Source organism: Eurosta solidaginis, chromosome 1, assembly GCF_040869045.1.
Source record: "Eurosta solidaginis isolate ZX-2024a chromosome 1, ASM4086904v1, whole genome shotgun sequence".
Lineage (NCBI taxonomy): Eukaryota > Metazoa > Arthropoda > Insecta > Diptera > Tephritidae > Eurosta > Eurosta solidaginis.
The window spans coordinates 83,030,478-83,045,225 of record NC_090319.1 but is presented as its reverse complement, the minus strand read 5'-3'; the positions used below and the strand labels follow the sequence as shown (position 1 = coordinate 83,045,225).

Sequence of the window (14,748 nt, the reverse complement as noted above, 5' to 3'; positions counted from 1 at the left end):
ACTACAAAAACTAGAATAGCTAACAAATTCCAATTTACATATATCACACAACAAAAATTAGCTACGTAATTTAATAGACTTAGAATGATGTGATAAACGTATTGTAACGAATTCTGGGAAATTCCTGATAATTATACACCTTCTGCTAAAGTTCGAATCGCTAAACTGTAGAACAAATAACTCCAATATTCAGTATTGCAAAATAGTCTTTATTAGACTACTTTGGGAGTAGGACTTTGCAGTTACATTTCGCTAATAGTGTGTTTAAATCAAATTGATTGATTTTCCCTTGCAGCACGCTGCTTTTATACTCGCAGTTAGCCACGTACACGTTTCACAAACATGTCTTCTAGAACAGTTGTACCTCATGCTTGTTGTTGCCTTGTACATATGTAAGTGTGGCTGCTTGCAATTTTTGTTGTTGTGATTATTTACTAACAGCATATTGATGCGAATATTCGCCACAGTATGAAATGAAGGCGCCAAGCAGTAAATTCGACTGAATAATCGCAAGTATTGAAAATAAGCGAATTAAAATGGTTTGTAAATTTAGCAATGTTTAAAAAAAAAAATAAAAAAATTTTCGATTAATTTAGAAATTAAGAAACTATAACCCATTGTTATTTTTAAGTATGGGCCAAACTCCTGTAAGAACGAAAATGATGATCTTGTAACTGATGTCCAGAGAGTACTTGGATTATGGAGGAAACATTTCTCTGCTCTCCCAAATGGGGACAGCAATATACCGCACAGGGTTGATGAAGCCGATGCCGCAATCGATGATGATGGAATTAATGTCCCCTCATACGATTATGATGAAGTCAGAAGAGCAACAACCAGATTGAAAAGCAACAAGGCCGCGGGCGTTGATGGATTGCCTGCGGAGCTCTTCAAATACGACGGCTAGGAGTTGATAAGGGCATGCATCAGCTTCTTTGCAAAATATGGTCGGACGAGTGCATGCTCATCGATTTGAATCTAAGTATTTTCTGCCCAGTAAGGAAGTCCTGCAAACTGCGCCAACTATCTCGGAATCAACCTTCTTAATATCGCACATAAAGTTCTGTCAAGTATATTGCGCGAAAGATTGAGGCCCACTGTGAATCGGCTGATTGGACCTTATCACTGCGGCTTCAGACCTGGTAATTCAATTATCGACCAAATTTTCACAATGCGTCAAATCTTGGAAATAACCGCGAAAAAAGAATTGTGATAGGTGTCAATTTCATCTTCATTGATTTTAAAGCCCCTTCCGACAGCAGGAAAAGCTATCAGCTATGTCTAAATTGGTTTACATGCAAAACTTATACGGCTGTGAAAAATGACGCTGAGCAAACCATCAGCTCAGTCAGAATTGGTAAGGACCTCTCCGAGCCGTTTTAAACTAAATGAAGTTTCAGACAGGGTGACCCCCTATCGTGCGATTTCTTTAATTTGATGCTGGAGAAAATTATACTAGCTACAGAACTTAAACCGTCTGGAACAATATTCTATAAAAGCGTGCAAACAATGCCATATCGTCGGTCCAATGCCAAAGTCACGAATGTGCATATTTAATGTATTGAGAAAAATTCGTAAGACATTGTTAAAAATAGAGATTTAATCAATAGAGATTTAATTTTGTATTTTTCAACCACTATTGGAAAGTTTACTTTTGTACACCACTAAGTAATGTTAATTGAAAAATGATTTTTTAATTTTTTTTTTTTTCAAAAAATGCACATTTGTTGCTTTGGCTTTGCAAAATTTGAAATATATAATATTTCGTTTAAACAAAAATGGCACATTCGTGACTTTGGCATTGTACCGACGATATGCTGATGACATTTATATCATCGGCCTAAACACCGGCGCCTTTAGCGGCCACCGTGGTGTGATGGTAGCGTGCTCCGCCTACCACAGCGTATACCCTGGGTTCACACCCCGGGCAAAGCAACATCAAAATTTTAGAAATAAGGTTTTTCAATTAGAAGAAAATTTTTCTAAGCGGGGTCGCCCCTCGGCAGTGTTTGGCAAGCGCTCCGGGTGTATTTCTGCCATGAAAAGCACTCAGTGAAAACTCATCTACCTTGCAGATGCCGTTCGAAGTCGGCATAAACCATGTAGGTCCCGTCCGGCCAATTTATAGGGAAAATCAAGAGGAGCACGATGCAAACTGGAAGAGAAGCTCGGTCTTAGATCTCTTCGGAGGTTATCGGGCCTAATTTTTATTTTTTTTTATTTTTTAAACACCCGCGCTTTAAGTTCTGCTTACTCTAAACTGGAAAAAGAAGCGGAAAATAAGGCTTTGATGTTGAATGCGGACAAAACGAAGTACCTGCTGTCATCGAGCAAATAGTCAGCGCGTTTCCGTCTTGGCAACAACGCCACTGCTGGCAGCCATAATTTCGAAATAGTAAAAGACTTCGCCTATTTGATAACCATCATCGACAAATACAACAACATTAGCTTAGAAATCCAGCGAAGAATCACCCTTGCCAAAAAATGCTACTTTGGATGAGTAGCATCGACCATGTCAACATCAGATTAGGATGCATTGAGAGTGTTCGAAAGATATATTCTTCGAAATATTAACATCATCCAGAGAATTAAAACACAGCGGCTTCGCTGGCTAGGCCATGTTCTGTGAATGAAAGATGATGCTCCGGCTGGAACCCGTCTATGGAAGCAGAGGCATAAGGCGGCCCCCCACTCCGCTGGAAGAACCTGGTAGAAAACGATTTGAATTCCTTTTGTGTGTCCAATTAGCGTCGGTTAACTGAAAAAAGAAGCGACAGACGCGCCTTGTTGGATGACCTTAACAAATTGAAAAACATATATATATTCGATTAATTTGGACATTAAGAAATTGTAACCCATTGTTATCTCATTAAAAAAATTTTCTAAAACGACATTGCAGTGGGAAAGTACCTTCCGAAAATTTGCTCTTTGAGGGAGCGGGCACTTCGAGATATACTCACATGCCCAGGCTTTTAATGCATTATTCACCGCCAACGCCGAAAATACGGATATGATCATATTAACTAAAAGGTATAAGGTCCCAAATTGCACTAGGCATAAGCTTAGAGAGGTAACCCGGCAGGAGAAATCAACATACAAAATATCTTGAAATCATTCTAGACAATAAGTTGTCGTATGAGTTTAACGTTGAGGAGAGAGCGAAGAAGGCCTCGACGGTACTTTATGTATATCAAACAATGCTGGGGTGTACCTAAGGTTTAACGAGACTCAATATCTCGGGGCAGCTATAATATTATCGCACTACCTAATTCGATACCTTCACTTCGAAAGGGCTATTAGTGCCATAATAGGCGTGGATGATTGGCGCGAGGCTACCCGCATTGCAGAGGAGGCGATGCACGTTTACAACGATGGTTGCAAAGTAATGAAAAGAGTAACGTCTGAGGTGTACTGTTCTGAACTGGAAATAAACAGATCTTACAAGCTGCCAGATCGCAGTAGGGTTTCTCAGAAGGAAGTAATAGTCATGAACAATGTAGTGGAAGCATTCGAGGGAAAAAGCTTAAACTAACATAACATCTAAAAGTGTGTACCTCCGAAGAGATATAGGCCAAGCTTTTCTTCTAATTTCCGTCGTGCTCCTTTTAATTTTCCCTACAAACTGGCGGAACCGGACTTACATATTTTATGCCGACTCCGAACGGCATCTACAAGGCAGATGAGTTTTCACTGAGGGCTTTTCATGGCAGAAATACACTCGGAGTGTTTGCCAAAGGGCCAGCTCGCTTAGAAAAACTTTTTTTTAATTGAAAAAATTTGTTTCTATATTTTTGGTGTTGCTTTAAAGTTTGAGAATGAATGAATGATCAGATCTCAGAAACTTTGCCAAAAGAAGCTACAAAGCTACGGCTAACTTTTCGTTTGATTTCATGAAAGGAGGAACGTTTTTTTTTTGCACTCACTGCGAAGCTCTTCGTTTATAGGAAGGAACCGTTAAAACCTAGTCTCCAACAGCCAAGTAATTTTACGAAGCGCGCTATGTAAGCTCTATGGTAACTCTCTTGTTTCTCGTGTGGTGAGAAGTATGTGCCTCACATATCTGCTGATCTTAGCTTATCTTTCACTTTTTCAAAACATATTATGGGTGGCACTGCCCGAAGATAAGTCGTCAACCATTCACATTCGGAAAAAATGTGGCACTCGTTGTCTATATCGCCAAAGTATAAGCATTTCGGGGTTTCAACCTTTACTTTTTTTGCAGATATTTATGGAATTAGGCGTGCCAGGCTCAATATGGTTGCTTCAACCATGTGCTAAGTTCGAGAATTATTACCCTGGCCCACATAACCTTTCTTTGGACGTAACTCGTTTAGAACGTTCTCACTTTGAGGTGGCCCTCAATATATCTGGCAGGTATTCTGATACCTTGAAAGAGCATTTATAAACCTGAAATATTTAATCCGCGCCAGGTGGGGAAATTTGACTTGTTTGACATTAACTCGTAGTTAGTTTATTTCAATTCAGGGTTATAGTAGCTAACAAATTTCTCAAAAAATAACTCCCCGAAGGTTTCGAGAAGTGTTATCGATGTTCATGGTCTTTTGCTGGATATAGATGCGGTAAGTTCCGTTAACAAGACCCATGTAATGTAAGTATTGTTTTCAATAAAACCGTTTAACTTAATTTTTTTAAATTATTTTATTTTCAAGTTTTTATAATAATAAAGACTAATTGCCTATTATTTCTCATTCTATTTAGTTCATTTAGTGACTCATTATTACAAGGACACTTTTCTGACAATTTGTTACAATCTAGGTCCTCAATACATACTCTTTCCAAAGACTTTACTCGACTCACCGCCACGTATGCTTGCCCCCCCTCGAACTCCAAAATATTTTGATATCACTTCTACCGGACTGTATGTAATATTTTTTCCAAATATGAGCCAAATCGAACATCATAGGCCGCTTTATATTCATGTAAGTATGTATTATGTGCTCCAAATATGAGCTGAGCCAAATCGGAACACAAATACGATTTTTTGAAATATTTCGATCCATGCCCCACCACACAGAGTCAAGCTAAATAAAACCATTTAACTACAACGGTATCAGAAGTGTTTTACAGTAACATGTTGAAAATGTTAAGACGTTGAAGTGTTGACAAGACTAAATGCCTTTGCTATTACAAGAGTAATTGAATTGCACGCCGAATATGAGTTTTTCGAACAGAAATCAAAAAATTACGCGCCGACAGACGTTGACGGGTGTTTATTATTGATTGTAGCATTTTAGTGACATCATCATCATCTTCAATTGGCGCAAATCACCACGCAGGTGAATTTTGTTGGTGCTTTTCGCAGTTACGCCAGAAACGTTTTTCTCTTTTCGTTAACTTATATCTCCCAACTCGGTGGAGGTCTCCCCTGCCAAGTTCGACAGTAATACTTCCTAAGCCAACGCCTCTTTATCACGGCCAGTCATCGCAGAGCTTACGACGCGTTTGTTGAGGCCAAGTATATCACTACGCCAGCAGTTCCACACATAGATTTTACCATCGCAGTTTAGATATACTGCTATAAATATCTTCTGAAGCGTTAACGAAATCAAACAATAGAAAGTTCGCCTTTGCAAAGCTTAGTATGATGTCAACCGACTTCGAAACGTCCTTCACAATCCTTAGGGAGCTGATGGTATAATTTGGTATAATGTCTTCAGGAAACATACAATTAGAACTAAGGATTAAAAAGGTAAGGGGGGTGATATAAGGTAGAAAGAAAGGGGGAAAAGGAAGGACGGAGGGGACGGAGAAAAGGAAAAGGAAGAGGATTGTAAAGGAAAAAAATTGGGAGAGAAGTGTAAAGGAAGAAAAAGAGAGGAAAAGTAATTAAAAATTAGGAAGACAAAAATAGGAAAAAGATGAGGGACGGAAGGAGGGAGGCGAAGCCGGGGAGAGAACAAAAGAGGAGGAAACGAAAACTAAAAGAGTGAGCTAAAGGCAAAGAGGAGGAATGAAAGATGGGAAAGGTTTGGATGGGAAAGAAGGAGGAGAAGAAAAATTGCAGATGCATAAGTCCTTGAGAGCAAGTTGTCATGGAAACTTACTTTAAAGTACAGAGCTGGGAAAGGCTTAGACAATTGTTTGTACTACTGCCGTGCAATCGTTGGTAGGTTCGGTTGAACTTTTGGGTTGAGCTATTGTGGACAAAAATGAGCGAAAAATGTCTCTTTATATTTTTGCTTCTCATAAATATTTTTGCAATTCCTATGTCAAAAATTAAAAATCAAAGTTTTTTAAGGAGACATTTTTCGCTGATTTTTGTACATTAAGGAAGTGCTTAAAATTTTTTGTATTTTATTTTTATTTTCTTCTTTTCTTACATTTTCTCGTTGTCTTAACCTATCTGTTACGTTTTACACTTGTAACTCAATGAGAACTTACATAAAAATCAATCAGTGCGTGCGCCCCCTAGAGACACTTTTTGTATTGTGTCATCGGCTGTCATTGATCTCTGATTCCCAATTATTATCTAATTATTTCGATCCGTGCGCCACATTTTGTTCCTTTGTTACGGTGTCTTAACCTCCCTCTGAGGTTTCATGTTTATAGCTCAATGAGAAGTTACTTTAAAATCGATCTCAAAACACCAAATTTCCAAATTCTTAGCTAAATATTTCAATCCGTGCGCCACCTAACGGAATTTCTTTCTCCTTTTCTTAAATTTTCTCAGCGTCTTATCCTATCTGTGAAGTTTTACCGTTGTAGCTCAATGAGAACTTAAGGTCGCGGCATAATGATATTTTTCATATAGATGCATTTAACACAAGCTTATGCATTCCAATAACATCGCCACAATCAAGGAAGATGTTGCGTTTGTAAATATGAAGGAACTTCAGACTTTGCAATTGAAGTTTATTTCGCCTTGCCCATTCACATACAAAATTTCGCGAAGCACTGTTATAACATATTTTTTGTCGTATTCGATTGTTATATTGCAGTTTTTAATTGCGAAAATTTTTAGAAAAGTTACCAAACAGTGGGAAAAATAATTTCACTTGCAAAGTGTGCCTTAGCCAAAGCAAATATCACATTCTTCTTCTTATGATTTGCTTGCAACAAAATTTGGGAGTTGGCTACTTTTCCATATCAGTTGCGCCAGTGTCGCTCAATCTACCGTTCTCCATAAAAATAAGTGCAATATACTCATAAAGCATACGCTTTTGTAGAACTCGTCTATATGAAAAACTGCTTGTGTGATGGAGCTATACATAAAAGCCAATCCTAAAATTCCCTCCGCTTCTTACGATTTTTCTAAATATCTCAATGAGAAGTTACTTAAAAATCGATGGCAAGATTTGTCTGAAAAGCGGATAAACATTCAACCTATCTAATATAAAGGAAGTAAAAAACTAATAATACGCCCTTAAAGCACATCGAACTAAGCTTTTTAAAATAATTTTTAAAACAATAATGAACGAAAACAAGTAAGGACGGGACTGTATTAGGCTGTGCCATACCTTTCATAAATGGGGCTGAACAATAATCTTATCCCATTCGTAATCTCCAAATAATGCGCTGTATAAGATCAGAAACATATAGTAAACAGATGTACATACCTAAACGATTTTAAGATAAATATAAAAAAATGGCAAAAAACCCCCTTATCTGAACGATCGGTTGTATGGGACATATATTATATATAGCTCCGGTCGGAATGATTTTTACAGGAAATCTGCTATGATATATTAGAATAAATATCACCAAGTTTAACGTTTTTATATTGAAATTAAGGGAGAAATTGCCAAAAATCTTTCTATCTGAACGATCGGTTGTATGGGATATATATATACTATATATAGCTCCAATCAAAGTGATTTTTTCAGGATATCTTCTATGATATATTAGAATACATACCACCGAGTTTCACGTTTATACTTTCTAAATTGCAGCAGGAATTACCCAAATCGTCTTATCTGAACGATCGGTTGTATGGGAGATATATGTTATAGTGGTCCGATCCTACCGGATTCGACAAATGTCTAATATAATACAAAAATACATCTTTGTGCCAAATTTCATTGAGATATCTCAAAATTTGAGGGACTAGCTTGCGTTCAAGCAGACAGACGGACGGACGGGCATGGCTATATCAACTCAGTTCGTCGCCCTGATCAATTCGGTATACTTAATGGTGAGTCTATCGTCTATATTTCTCAACGTTACAAACATCGGACCAAAGTTAATATTCGAAAAAGAATAGCACAAAAATTCCACGAGTTTGTTTACAATAATACAAGTATTTTCCGTTCATTATTGTTTTAAATTGGCGGCCACCGTGGTGTGATGGTAGCGTGCTCCGCCTATCACACCGTATGCCCTGGGTTCAACTCCCGGGCAAAGCAACATCAAAATTTTAGAAATAAGATTTTTCAATTAGAAGAAAATTTTTCTAAGCGGGGTCGCCCCTCGGCAGTGTCTGGCAAGCGCTCCGATTGTATTTCTGCCATGAAAAGCTCTCAGTGAAAACTCATCTGCCTTGCAGATGCCGTTCGGAGTCGGCATAAAACATGTAGGTCCCGTCCGGCCAATTTGTAGGGAAAAATCAAGAGGAGCACGACGCAAATTGGAAGAGAAGCTCGGCCTTAGATCTCTTCGGAGGTTATCGCGCCTTACACTTATTTATTTTTTTATTGTTTTAAATTTTGTTTTAAAATTACTTTCATCTATTTTTTTTTAGTATTTTTACAGGTTATTACTCTTGGTTTCTTTCTTAAAAACATAAAAATTCGCGGGTGGTTTTAGGTCTTATTAAACTTATCAACAAGTTGGGGATAATACAACAAAACGTCGACACTGATTTATGTATAAAATCAATTATGCTTAAATATAAATAAATGAGAAATACTTACCGCTGCAATTTGTTGAATGCCACACTCTCGGTGGCTTTTGTAGACTAATCGAAAGTGTTTTTGTATTTGCGGTTTTTGAGTTTTCTTTGGTTTTATTTATTTTATTTTATAAATTTTTTTCGCTTGTTTTGCGGTTAAAATACGATTTGTAATAAATACGAGGGCGAAAAGTATGAGACGTACGAATTTTTTTACGTAAAATATTTGCAGCACGCGCGCGTTGAGATGCTGCAACCGGTTGTCAATTGAAGCTTATTTTATAAAAAAAATAACACAAAATAATTAAAAACAATTGATCTTTTATTTATTTATTTTTTTTTTTTTGCTTTTTTTTATTTTTTTAGAACTTCTCACTCGTAATCTAAAAAAATTTCAGTGCTACTAAATACATTATTTTTTTAAATTTCACTAAATATTTATAATTTTTTCATAGCACTGTTTTATTATTTTTGTGTTTTTTTCACTTTTTCTTGTATTTTATATTTGTTGTTGAATTTTGTTGAGTTTTCTCGTTGCGTTTTATATTTGTTTTTTGTCAAACTTTGTAAGATACCTTTTTTATTTGAATTCTATACACTTTTTGCGGTCTAAATAGCTCACACTGTCGAATAAAAATGAATATATTTCTGTTAGATTATTTTTATATTATTCTACAACAACCCAAGAAACTTATATCAACAAAAAATATTTATTTCAAGAATATTCCCATAAATTACTTAGGCAGCTCATAAAAGTATCGCATTTGTTGTATGTTGTATATCGTATCTGTTTCCAGGGTTTGATATATACAATTTGCTTAAAACGTACGCGGCTACAAGTTTGAGTCTAAATCTAAAACGGTGCCCCCCATAAATTCAGAAAGCAAAAATTCATAAACACATTTTTTCAGAAAACATTAGTCAGAACCCTTTTTTCAGAAAGACAAAATTCAGAGGTCAAAACTCAGAAGTCAAATCTCAGAAGTCTAATTTCAGAAGTGAAAATTCAGAAGCCAAATTGCAGAAGTAAAATTTCAGAAGTGAAAATTCAGAAGTCAAATTTTAGAAGGCAAAATTCAGAAGTCAAAATTCAGAAAGTAATCAGACGATAGAAAAAACATACCATTTTTCTCAAAATTCAAAAACATTTATTTATTTGGAAGGAATTATGTATAAAGAAAAAGTAGTATAATCTAAAATTTTGAATTGTGTGCAATAGCAAGCATGTAATTAATTAATTTTTTTCGCCTTTTTCTTTTTCAAATGAATTTACAATTTTTGTTGTTATATCGGCCTACTGATTTGTTAGATCGCGGGTTCGAATCGAGCTCAAGGCCAAACAATAATTATTTTATCATTATTACTAGCAGACCCGGCAGACGTTGTTCTGCCATAAATTTGGTCTATCTGCATATATCTTAATAAGGGTTTTCCGTCTAACTCTGCCTCCCCCCTCTTATATTTTTCTTAAACCTTTTATTCACTTCTCCCTCCGTATTTTTCGATTCATCTATCTCTATTTCGTCTCACTCTATCTCTTTCTCAGTCTCCTTCTCCTTCCCTCTTTTCTCTTCCCTCAAGTTCTTCTTATTCTTCTTCATCCCTTATTGCCAGTCCCAGAGGGTGGTATGTATTTTGTTCCAGTCCTATTCCGAGTCCCAGTCCCAATCCGAGTCTCAGCCCCAGTCCTAGTTCTAATCCCAGTCCCAGTCCGTCTCTGGTCTAGTTCCCGGAAAAAAGGATCGTAAATACTAATATAGGCAAATTTATATACCAAATTTTAGGCAAATCGAATAGTACGCATGTAAATAGGTATGTGGGTATTATTAATTCATGTCTTTATTTCGGCTTCGCATGCATATTTATCAGTATTGCCAGGTTGATCCGACTAAATGGAATATCACAATGAAAATTACTTTAAAGCTCTCAGCAATAGCTTTCATCTGATATCTATATTACACACACATTGTAGGGGTTTCCGGGTCCACGTTTTTGCCTATATCTCGAGACTCTAGCCACCCAGCGATATAAAAACTACTATGCACTAAAGCACACACCAACAGCTTCAATTTGATACCCATAATGTAAAAACCCTACCTAGTTTTACCCTGATCCACGTTTTGGCATATATCTCGAGACCCTAGTCACCAATAGGTATGAAAACTACCCTCTACTAAGGCATTCATCAACAGCTTCAATTTGGTACCCATAATGTAAAAAGACATCCTAGTGTTACCCTGATTCATATTTTGGCCTATATCTCGAGACCCTAGTCACCGTTAGGTATGAAAACTACCCTGTACTAAAGCATTCAACTACCCTGTACAACAGCTTCAATTTGATACACATAATGTAAAAACACTATCTAGGCGTTCACGGGCCCACGTTTTGGCCTATATTTCGGGACCCTAGTCACCCAGAGGTATGAAAATTACCCTGTAGTTAAGCACTCATCAACAGCTTTCATTTTATATCCATCTTGTATAAACACATTCTAGGGGTTTCCGGGTCCACGTTTTGGCCCATATCTCGAGACCCTAGTCACCAATAGGTATGAAAACTACCCTGTAGTTAAGCACTCATCAACAGCTTTCATTTTATATCCATATTGTATAAACACATTCTATGGGTGCCCGGGCCCACGTTTTGGCCTATATCTCGAGACCCTAGTCACCAATAGGTATGAAAACTATCCTGTAGTAAAGCACTCATCAACAGCTTTCATTTGATATCCATATTGTATAAACACATTCTAGGGGTGCCCTGGTCCACGATTTAGCCTATATCTCGAGACCCTAGTCACCAATAGGTATGAAAACTGCGCTGTACTAAAGCACTTATCAACAGCTTTCATTTGATATCCATATTGTATAAACACATTCTAGGGGTGCCCGGATCCACGTTTTGGCCGAGACCCTAGTCACCCAGGGGTACGAAAAATACCCAGTATCAAAGTACTCATAAGCAGCTTCCATTTGATATCCATATTGTACAAACACAACCCAGGATTACCCAAGACCACGTTTTGATCTCAAGACCCTAGCCAGAACGGGATAAAAAGTATCCTATGACCGTTCCCTGGTTCTAAGCTATCTCTCCACCAATTTTCAGCCAAATCGGTTTATCCGTTCTTGAGTTATGCGTAGTGTAACTAACACGACTTTCTTTTATATATATAGATTGTTACGATACATTTTTTCTTAATTGAAAAAATTTTAAATTAGAGTAGAAGAAAGAAAAAAATGTAGACAACTGCCAAAGCTCGTTGTATAGATCCATTAGGGAACTGCTAAATTCCTTCATTGGCAACGTTTAGGCGCCATTGCTATAACCATTCAGCTATCACAGCGGTTGTTTGTTTGTCTTCATTATTCCTACTTCAATTCTGGGTCTTGCCAATTGATATCACAACACTGCGACATCTGTTGCATAATGGATGTGAAAATTGGACTTGTTTCATGGAAATAATGTAATAGCGTTATATTTTTTTGACCCTTTTTCCCCGTGCTCTGGGATGTATTAACAATTTTTGTTGTTTCAATTAAGAAAAAATTTATCATAACATTAATAATGAATAAAATAGTTATTTTTCGGCCTTGAGCTCGATTCGAACCCGCGATCTTTTGAATTTACAGTATTAAAAAAACGAAGTCTTTATATTTTTCTTGCTTCCGATATGGTTCGCCTCCAGCTGAAAATTGCTGTAGTTTTGTTTCTATTATTGCCTCTTCGTTTATTATTTTATTTATGCAATTAAATATGTTAGGGTGTGTCCAAAACGCACTTCGAATGACGTTGTGCCACCTTTCGATGGAATTATTTGTACAGACTTCACCCAATTTGGTGATATTATACATATTACATAATTCGATTGAATATAACGCCTTCTTTCGACGTTGCTGTGTTCCAGGCTGAAAAAAAATTCAGAAAGTAATCACACAACAAAAAAACATTAAATTTTGCGCAAAATGTTACTTCTGAAATTTGACTTCCGAATTTTGACTTCTGAAATTTGAGTTTTGACTTCTTAATTTTGGCTTTCTGAAAAAAGGGTTCTGCTAATGTTTTCTGAAAAAATGTGTTTCTGAATTTTTGTTTTCTGAATTTATAGAGGGAACCATCTAAAACTTTTTTGTACCACATATTTATATGACCAAACCAAATGTATACGATTTAGACCATGCCGGTTTTCGTAATGAAGAGTGTGCAGAACTTGGTTTCATATTTATACCAGAGAAGTTTGCACAGTTAAAAAAAAAACAGGTAAGGAGGTCTAAATTCGGGTGAAACCGAACATTACATACCCAGCTGTACACTTGAAATGCTGTTGTTGTTTGTTTTGTGTGCTTAATAGTGTTACAAGGCTGCGCAATAATACATATATATGTACATATGGTTCTATTCTGAACTAATTTTTCTTCGAGTTATGGCTCCCGAAACATAGAAAATTGCTTAGTCATTTTTTAAAAGTTGATGTTTTTCCTATTTAATTTTATAAATCCACTTGGGAAATGTCAGTCCACACGTCAAATTTCAACATTCTATGTGTATTATTTACTAAATAATCAGGTTTTTTGTGTTTTCCAAAATGTTATATATATAAAGAGTGGGCGTGGTTATCATCCGATTTCGCTCATTTTCAATACAAATCTATTCTGGGCCCAGACAAGCTCCTGTACCAAATTTGGTGAAGATATCTCAATATTTACTAAAGTTATCGTGTTAACGGACAGACGGATGGACATGGCTCAATCAAATTTTTTTCGATACTGATGATTTTGATATATGGAAGCCTATATCTATCTCGATTCCTTTATATCTGTACAACCAACCGTTATCCAATCAAAGTTATAATACCCTGTGTACAAGTACAGCTAGGTATAAAAATGGTACGCCCGGTCGTAAGGTTCTGAGTCGACGGTTGCCGAATCAAAGTCGTGTGACCTACCGATTGAGATATCAGATCAAAACACTTCATATGTAAAGCAAAACGTTATGAAAAAATTAATATTTGGCGGAATTTTCACAAACGATTTTTTTTAGCCTTTCAGCACAAAGTTTAAACATTTGGGGTTTCTTTTTTTTATTTTTTTTTTATTATTTTTTTTTTATTTTTTTTTTGTTTTGTTTTATATATGGGGTATTCCATTCCATTTCGACCAATTTTGAACCCGACCCCTTTAGAATTGGCTAAAAGTTTTTCTTCTTTTTCTAGCTTACGAAAGACGTTTTTCAGAAGTTTTTCAAATGTTTCGTCCAACTCAAAAAAAGTTATGAATTTAAAAAAAAAAACACCGTTTTTGTTTTCAAAATGCTATAACTTTTTCAAAAATTTACCGTTTGGGATCTTTTTTTTTTTTTTAATTTATATTTAAATGTACTTTTCGGAAAAAATTAAAAAAACATTTTTAAAGTTTTTTTTGTAATTTTTCAGTGTTTCGAGATTTTTCGAATTTCGCCCTTTTTTTTTCTCATAAAAAACGTCAATCAATTCTGCAATCATCCCCACTAATCCCGGAGTGGGCCGAGACTTTTTTTTTTATTTAATTGAAAAAAAAAACTTTAAAATTTTTTTTTGTATTTTTCCGAAAAGTACATTTAAAAACATATTTAAAAAAAGAAAAATGATCCCAAACGGTCAATTTTTGAAAAAGTTATAGCATGTTGAAAAAAACACCGTTTTCCAACTCAAAAACACCGTTTTTTCAAAATGCTAAACCTTTTTCAAAAATTGATTATTTATTATTATTTATCGAAAAAGTGGGTGTGGTTATAGTCCGACTTCGTTCATTTTAAATAGCGTTCTGAGATGACGGCCAGGAACTTACATACCAAATTTCATTAAGATACCTCAAAATTTACTCAAGTTATCGTGTTTATGAACAAATGGACGAACCGAC

At 36.0% G+C, this 14,748-nt stretch overlaps 1 protein-coding gene across 1 annotated transcript in view; it reads right to left on the bottom strand.

Moving 5' to 3' along the window:
* Positions 1-14,748, bottom strand: part of SNF4Agamma (SNF4/AMP-activated protein kinase gamma subunit) — a 591,124-nt gene that overhangs the window by 565,500 nt on the left and 10,876 nt on the right. Inside the window, exon 2 of the mRNA XM_067758890.1 lies at positions 8,871-9,471. The gene's annotated coding sequence lies outside the window, so the exon portion shown is untranslated. The remainder of the gene's footprint in view (positions 1-8,870; positions 9,472-14,748) is intronic.